At 41.8% G+C, this 9,055-nt stretch overlaps 1 long non-coding RNA gene across 1 annotated transcript; it reads right to left on the bottom strand.

The window, feature by feature from the left end:
- Positions 1 to 328: 328 nt before the first annotated feature.
- Positions 329 to 948, bottom strand: LOC127682305 (uncharacterized). The gene is made up of 2 exons (XR_007977365.1): positions 765 to 948; positions 329 to 636 (listed from the first exon to the last, which is right to left on the bottom strand). It is a non-coding gene; the product is annotated as an uncharacterized LOC127682305 (long non-coding RNA).
- Positions 949 to 9,055: the final 8,107 nt, after the last annotated feature.

Raw genomic sequence — 9,055 nt, 5'->3', positions numbered from 1 at the left:
CAAATGCTGCATCTTTTCTCTCATTAGATCCTAGCCTCAGGTCTTTGGTTTTATGTGTTTAACTTGGAGTACCTCCGGAAGCCAGGAAGCTTGAGAAGAGACATTGAAAAGAGGCAGTGTGTTTGGGAAGAGTGTTCTTAAGGGAGGAGATATTATAGTACACAGATAAGGTGAGAGTCAAGAGGGGTAATATTAGATGTGGAAAGAGTCAAACAAGAAGAGAGGTGGAGAGATGGGGAGAATGAAAAATGTGAGGAAGGAGGTATGAGACTACTACTCAGAAACTTGCTAACAACTCAATTAAGAAACAGGAGAGACTTTTGAAGGCTTATGTTTTTCAAAACCGACTTTAGTAAGAGTTCTTAAACACTTCAACCTCCCATAGAGCCCACCGACAAAAGGTCAGAGAGGAAGATGGCTAGGTGAACAAGGGGGTGTGGACCTGTTTAGAAGTAGTTCTTTTGGCAATTCCAATCTTCATTGTCAGCAGTCCAGTCCACTAGCAAACACCAAACATGAATCAACAGCAGCGGCTTGATCCAGAAGAAGCTGCAAGGCTCTACAAATAGGCACTAGTCTGCTGAAGTGCGGAGAAGCAGCTAGAATATCTCCAGAAATTCCTTGATGCATTTCTCTCTACAAAGTCATGACAAGAAAAGAGGAGAGAAGAAAGCAAGGTGAAACAATGCAAGAGTGTCACCACTGAAGACCAGCACAGAAAACCAGTGTCAGAGTGTAGCCCACTGTCATTGGGTTATACTTACACTCCTACCAAACATCACGTGTTCTCTCAAATGTTCGCTCCAGTAAAACATCACAGGCCCTTTCACTAGATAGCTTCCAGAAAAACACTGTGTCTGTTCTCAACAAAATATAAGAAAATTTGCAGAAAAACATCACATGACACAACTGAATCTCCAATGAAACCAAAAATTTTCACACTAGAGTTTAAAGTCAGACAGTGGCAAAACTAGGCAATGCTTGTTCTGTGGTTTACTAAATAAAAACTGCAATGCCAGGCATGATTTACTTCTCTCTTAGTTATTGGTCAGAGACGTTTCAGGGGCTCCTAAAACAGTATAAGCTATTGTCATTTTTCTGAGTTACTAGAACTAGTTAATTGGATCCTGCCTAAGACATCACATATTTTGAATGCAGAGTTTTTGTACCTTCTAATGGGCATGTGAGGCTCTAATAACCAAAATCAAGCTAAAACTCATTGGAAGCTTCTTCTCTGCTGACTACCTTTCATGATGCCAGATAGTAGGCTGGTGGTAATAGTGATGGAAAGAGTGGTGGTAATGGTGGTGGTGGTGGTGGTGCTGCTGGTGGTGGTAGTGCTGCTGTTGGTGGTGGTGGTAATGGTGGTGGTGGTTGTGGTAGTGGTGGTGGTGGAAAGGGTGGTGGTAATGGTGTTGGTGGTGGTAGTGGTGGTGGTGAAAAGGGTGGTGGTGGTGGAAAGGATGGTGGTGGTGGTGATGGTGATGGTGAAGGTAGTGGTGGTAATGGTGGTGGTGGTGGTGGTGGCAGCGGCGGCAGCGACGATGACATTGGTGATGGTAGTAGTAGTAGTGTGTGTGTGTGTGTGTGTGTGTGTGTGCATGCGCGCGCGCGAGTGTTGGAGGGTAAAGAAGGCATCTACAGTCTTACCTAGTTGTAGAGTCTATGAACTACAATACCAAGCTTTCAAAAAAAGGTATGCTTATTGGTGCTATTGTGGCATGCCTATTATAGGATAACGAATTGCTCTATAATTAGATTTGCAGCCTACCATAAAAGAGAGAATTCATGACTACTACTATAAACCGGGTCAAAAGCCCATGACTGAAGAGGTCCTAGATTCTAAGTGGGGATCAAAGACTTGCTTAGATTAATTGACATAGCATCAAATAACCTTATTAATATCTGCTCTGTAATACAAAGATTATTCTCAGCCTTAATCAGAAAAGTGGAAAAAATGCATGGGTATGCAAGATGCTGAAAATAAAGAATGGTTAAGAGCTCAGCTCTAAGCAAGGTATTAACACCATCCTCTTAAGGATCATAGAATGTTTTGGGAGAGGAGGTTGGAAAGAATTTACAAGCAGGAAGATAGGGAGAAGGGTTGCAATATGCCATCTTTTAAGCATGACTTAGCCATGGCAATAATGGACTCATAGTTGGGTCTATGAGCACTGGGCACACCCAAGTGGGCCATCCTGAATCACAGGACTCTGCTGCTGTGATCTTGTCGCTGATTTATTTGAAACTAACAGATTCTAGGAGGGAGAGACATAATGCCATTTTGTGCCTACTGATGGGTTCATGAGACTCCAATAGATAGTTCCAGAGCCAGGGTCACACAGAGTCCTACTCAAATTCACTGAGAAACAAAGCAAAAGAGAGGGTACCGATTATGAGGGAAGTGACTATAAAAAAGAAAGGAGGCTCACAGGAGAAGCGATCAAAGAGTAACCTGAATGCATTACACGTGTATAAAACTGTCACACTAATAAAAAACCTATATCATAATAAAATGTCCAATAATTTGACACTGAATTAAGACAACAACTTATGCTATATATCATTGGTCCTAATTTATACAAAACCAGGAAAATGGCTGATTAAAAGCAGAAATAGAGACACACTATACAGAGTCAGAATGTCTGTGACAAATGGTTAAATGGAGGGAAATGCTAATTAGAGAACTTAAGGAATTGATACTGGAGATGGATCCAAGTCTGTAAGGTGCTTGAAAAAACTTCTAATCGTGCCGAGGAAAGAGTCCCAAAGGCTTCATATCCCAGGAGTGGGCCTGGTGGTCTGGGCCATTATGGTAGATGAAAAAATACACAAGACAGGAGGCTGTGGCCTCCCTGGGGTCACACCAAAGCCACAGCAGTCTCCTTTTATGCAGGTACACACAGTGAGTGGTCCACGATTGATGGCGACAGGAGATGGCAGCCCAAGACAGGCATCCACAGGAGGGAACCAGCGGGCCTGGCTGCCCAGGCAGCATCTACCAGCTGGCTGGATCCTGCTGACCCCAAACCCGGCCCCAACGGTTTTATGTCTCCAGTGTGCTCTGCCTGAGCTGTTCTGGACCCACTGAACTGCCCCTAAACAGAGCACTGCAGTGAGAGGCAAAGAGCCAGAGCTTTGCTGAGCAGAGACCTCAACCCACTTCCCTTCAGCCGCATACCAGCCATGCAGTCATGAGCAAGAAGCCATAGCCCCTTGGGGAGTTTGTTGGCCAGGACTTGACCTGCTTTTTGCTAGCATGATCAGTTTTTCATTTCTGCATTGCATTAGGTAACAAATACTTATGTAATTTGATCTCGATTAACCCATATTCGTGTTCCTGTTTTCAATGGGATTCAAAAATGACAGCAAAAGTGGAGGAGTGGCCCCTGGTTCTGGAAAGACTCAGTGCAAGAGTATAGGGGAATTCCAGAACAGGGAAGTGGGAAGGGGTAGATGGAGGAACAGGGGGAGGGAAGAGGGCTTATGGGACTTGCGGGGAGTGGGGACCCAGAAAAGGGGAAATCATTTGAAATGTAAATAAAAAAATATATCGATAAAAAAAAGTGACAGCAAAGAGAGTATCCCTAGAATTCCTCAGAGAAGCAGGAAGAGGGGAGGTCAGCTACTTCCTAGTGCCAGCTAGTCCCCTGTGCCCCAAGGCTGCTTCCCAGGACATCTCTGATCTACCCTAGACCTTGTGATGGACACAGATTTCCATGAGGAAAGGCCACTGGCCTGACGATTTCTGACTAACTGGTTCAGCACAGGGCCAAGAGGAAAGAGGCATCATCCAGGGAGGTCCTGCTGTGTTAGGAAGAGTCCCCACCATGGCTGGCCATCATTGTACAGAGCGACCCTCCATGGAGGATTTGTCTGATGGAGAAGTCACACACACAGTCCTGTCCTGGATATTTCTTACCTGCTGTGGGAATGGCGCACTGGCCAATCCCAGTCTTCCTCACCAAACAGAGAATGGTTGGCTTTGACCTGTGTGACCAAGGACAAGTTGTTTCCCCCTGGGTCCATGCACCTTCTCTGTGTCTGAGGCACTCCTGCTGCACAAGGCCTAAGTGAGAAGACTGTCTTTAAGCCCAGCTCCTTTTTTTAAAATTGAATATAATCTTCATTTACATTTCAAATGCTAAAACCTTTCCCAGTTTCTCCCCTCCCCGAAAATCCCCAACCCCTCCTCCCACCTCCTGCCTCCACATATATGCCCCTCCACCCGACCCACTCCCACCTCACCCCCCTCTATTTGCCTTTGTTGGGGGCATCTATTGAGGCTTCACAGGACTAAGGACCTCTCCTCCCACTGATGCCCGACAAGGCATTCCTCTGCCACATTTTTGGGTGGAACCATGTGTGCCCCTTGGTTGATGGTTTAGTCCCTGGGAGTCTTGGGGCATCTGGGTGGCCAACCTCATTGTTCTTCTCATGGGACTGTAAACCCCTTCAGCTCCTCCAGTCTGCCCTCCAACTCCTCCAATGGGGACCCCACGCCCAGTCCAATGGTTGGCTGCCAGCATCTGACTCTGTATGTGTAAGGCTCTGGCAGGATCCCTTCGGAGACAGCCATAACAGGCTCCTTTCTGTATGCACTTCATGTTGTCAAGTACTATTCAGCTATTAAAAAGAATGAATTCATGAAATTCTTAGGCAAATAGATAGAACTAGAAAGTGTCATCCTGAGTGAGGTAACCCAGTCACAAAAGAACAGACAAGGTATGCACTCACTGAGAAGTGGATGTTAGCCCAAAAGCTCAAAATAAAAAATTACAATTCACAGAACACAGGAAGTTCAAGAAGAACGAAGACCAAAGTGGGGGTGCTTTAGTTCCTCTGAGAAAGGGAACAAAATACTCACAGGAGCAATAATGTGAACAAAGTGGGGAGCAGAGACTGAAGGAAAGGCCACCCAGAGACGGCCTACCTGGGGATTCACCCTATAAACAGTCACCAAACCCTGATACTAGTAAGCCCAGTTCTTCTATTCACTGGACCCTACCGCCTACTCTTGGCAAGAGGTGTAGAGACTGTAGTGATGTAAAAAGGCTAAAGTCATGTGGCAAAGGAAGGAAGTGGGAGGAGACACCTGAATCCTTGGTTATCACTCTCTGAAGTCTCCATGTTGGTAAAGATGCTTACTAAGTGGTGTATTTCATCATTACTAGTCAGCTTACTGACTTGCACTGTATTTGACTCTGGGACTGAAATGAATTAGAAATGAGTTTGTTAAAGTCGGTGAGCCCATCTCCAGGCATCCTGAAGAATTCTTTTCAAAGAATTCTACTTGGGGTTGAAAAGGGATTCTTGGGTTCACTAAAGAAAAGTATTTTGGGAGAAACAATTGTGAGGCAGAATCGGAGGTCTTAAGAACAAATTGTAGCATAGATTTATGTATTTACTTAACGGAAAGAGAGGAAACGGGAGAAAATAAGCTACAACCAAGAGCACAGATGTGGGGTCTCCGGGAAGCCATGTTGAAATGTTTTAGCTGAGGTCCTTGGACAATTTTGGTTGCTCTCAAGTTACATCTCAAAAGTTTGCTAATAGACTTTCTCTTCCTCCTCATCCTTGTCTGCATCCTCCTCCTCCCAAACCCAGACACTATTGTGGATGCCAAGAAGTGCATGCTGATAGGAGCTTGATATAGCTGTCTCCTGAGAGACTCTGCTAGAGCCTGACAAATACATAGCCAACCATTGGACTGAGCACAGGGTCCCCAATGGAGGAGTTAGAGAAAAGACAAGGAGCTGAAGAGGTTTGCAACCCCATAGGAGGAACAAAAATATGAACCCACCAACCCCCCAGAGCTCCCAGAGACTAAACCACCAACCAAAGAGTACACATGGAGAGACTCATGGTTCTAGCCTCATATGTAGCAGAGATGCCTTGTAGGGCATCAATGAGAGGAGATGCCCTTGGTCCTGTGAAAGTTCGATGCCTCACTGTCCTGCTGTGTCCAGGAGACATTATGATTCCTTGTAGTCATCTGTCTCCTCTGGCTCTTAGACTCTTCCCAACCCACTCTTCCACAATGATTCCCAAGTCTTAGGAGAAGGATGTGTGATGTAAACACCGATCCATTTAAGTCTGAACACTTAACAGTCTATTGTCCCCCCACATATCACTGGATTTCTGTTCAACAGCATCTACTGTAAATAGGAGCTTCTCATGATGTATCATAATGAGATATAGCATTATGACCTGGTTTAATACTATGTCTAGATAGCAGAACAACAAACGGTAGGAGGTTCTCTCCTAGAGCCTATGACCTGTCTGGCCATAAGTTCTTGGTGCCAGATATAGGTTTCATATTTTGGAACAGGACTTTAAATACCATCAGAAAGTGGTTGGTTATTCACATGATATTTGTGTCAACATTGTACCAGTGGGCGTGTCTTGCCAGACCAGCTCTATCTGTGTACCGGAAAATTCCATAATTTTATTTTTCTTAACAGCTGAGTGATATTCTGTTGTGTAAATATACCAGGTTTTCAGTGTCTAGTCATCAGTTGGTGAACATCTAGGTTGTCCATTTCTTGGCTTTAGTGAGTAGAAGAGCAACACACAGATGAGCAGGTATCTCTAGAGGACATGTGCCAAGAGTGGTGTTCATGGATCCTGTAGTAGATCTATTTCTAGCTGTTTGAAGATACACCACATGGATTTTCATAGTTGCCACACCAGTTTGCACTTCCACAAACACTGGATAAGTCTTCCTCTTTCCTCACACCCAGGCCAGCATTTTTCATATATTAAAAAAAAAAAAAAAAACTTTAGTCATTCTGACTAGAGTGAAATAAAAATCTCAAATAAGTTTTAATTTGCATTTCCCTATGGCTAGAAATGCTGACAATTTAAAAAATGACTTTTTTCAGCTATTTGTGTTTCATTTTTGAGAATTCTGTTTAAATCCCTGTTCTGTTTTTAACTGGGATGTTTGAAGTTTTTTGTTCTTTGACTTTTGAGTTCTAGTCACTAATTCCAGATATACAGCTGATAATCTTTTTTCCCATTTTGTGAGCTGTCTCTGCATTTGAGTGATGATGTCCTTCACTGTACAGATACTTTCAGTTTCCTGAGGTCCTGTTTATTAGTCATTTGTTTAAATTCTCCTACTATCAGGCTTTGTTCAGAGAGTCCTTTTCTGGATTAATGATACATTGATTTCTCTTTTTCCTGTGTCTGTCCATTTGCGCTCCTGCATTTGTCATATTCCTTGATTTGAAATTCTACATTGACCAGAAGGAGGGCAAGAGGGCATTCTTGTCTTCTTCCTGATCTTAGTGGAAATGCTTCCAGGTTTCTTTATTGTGTCCTGTATATTGCCTTTATTATGTTAAGATATGTCCTAAATTCTTGATATGTCCTGTATTCTATATTTCTGAATCTATTGAAACGATCATGTTATTTTTGTTCTTTAGTGTATTTGTGTGGCTGATTATGTTTATATATTTATGTATGTTGAGCAATCCCTACATCTCTGGGACAAAGTCAACTTGATCATGGTGAATAACCTTTTTGATGTGATCATGAATTCTGTTTGCAAGTATATTTTTGAGAATTTTCCACAGTAATATTGGATTATAGTTTTGTTGGTGGTGGTGGTTTTTGTCTGGTTTTGGTATCAAGGCAAAATAGCTTCATAAGAAGGAGTTTTGAAATATTGCTTCCTTTCATGTCACACAGAATAATTTGAGGAATATTGGTGTTAGAATTTTTTAAAAAGTATAGCAAAATTCTATACCAATCTATCCCACCGTGAACTTTTATTTGGAATATTTTAAGTTACAGGTTCTATTTCACTAGCTATTATGGGATTTTAGCTAATCTTTGTTTAAATTGAAAGGATATATATATTCACTAATATTAGATATTTTGGTTTGGTGAAAATTGATTTTTAAAGATTTATTATTTTTAATTTAATTTATTTATTTTAATGTTAAAGAATAAATATTATGATTATTTGAATTTCTTCAGTGTCTGTTGAAATGTCTCCCCTTTAAGCTCTAATTTTATTAATTTGAATAATATCTTGAGAATATCACCTTAGGTAAAAGGATGGACAAAGGTATTCTAAGTAGATGAACCTAAGAAGCAATCTGGTGCAGCCATCTTAATATCTGACAAAATAGACTTCAAACCAAAACTAATCATAAGAGACAGGAAAAATCTACCTAGATGTCATTGCAATTCTTAACATCTTTGCACCAAACACAAGGACATGAAAGTTCATAAAAGAAGCACTACTACAGCATAAACCACATATTAACCCTCATGCAGTGATAATTTTAATGCCAATACCCTACTCTCGCCAAGAGACAGGTCATTCATACAAAACTAGAGAGAAATTCTGGAGCTAACTGATGAGATAAATTGAATGGAACTAATAGATACTTACAGAACATTTCACTCAAATATGAAAGAACCTGCATGCTTTGTATCTAGTAGAACTTTCTCCAAAATGGACCACATACTTAGGCACAAGGTAAGTCTGAATAGATATGAGAAAATTGAAATAACGTCTTGAATTCTATCTGACCACCATGAATTAAAGCTAGAAATCATCAACAACAATATAATGCAAAGAATCAATAAGACAGAGTTCGTTCTTTGAGAAAATAAAGTTGACAAATCTTGTTCCAAATTAACTAAAAGTCAGAAAGGGAAGATCCAAAATTATCAAAATAGAGATGGAAGGGGGAGGCATAGCAATAAACACTGAGGAAATCCAGAGAGTCATAGACCTTTAAAAACCTGGACTTCACCAAATTTGAAAATCTAAAATAAATGGATAATTTTCTCAATACATACTGCTTATAAAAGTTAAATCAAGACCAGATAAGCAATTTAAAGAGATCTATAACCCCTAGTGAAATAGAAGCAGTAATTAAAATTTTTTCAAGCTTGACTGGGCAGCACAGGCTTTGGTGTCCTGAATGTGGGTAAGCCAGTCCCAAAGGCATGAGAACATGGGAGAGCCAACCCTGCCCCTTGCCACCTGCAGCATTGAGTGAGCTAGCCTGGTCAGGGCTGGAGAGCTCGCCCT

The sequence above is a fragment of the Apodemus sylvaticus genome, chromosome 4 (assembly GCF_947179515.1).
Source record: "Apodemus sylvaticus chromosome 4, mApoSyl1.1, whole genome shotgun sequence".
NCBI lineage: Eukaryota > Metazoa > Chordata > Mammalia > Rodentia > Muridae > Apodemus > Apodemus sylvaticus.
Note: the sequence above shows the minus strand (reverse complement) of the source record. Positions and strands in the feature narration are given on the sequence as shown.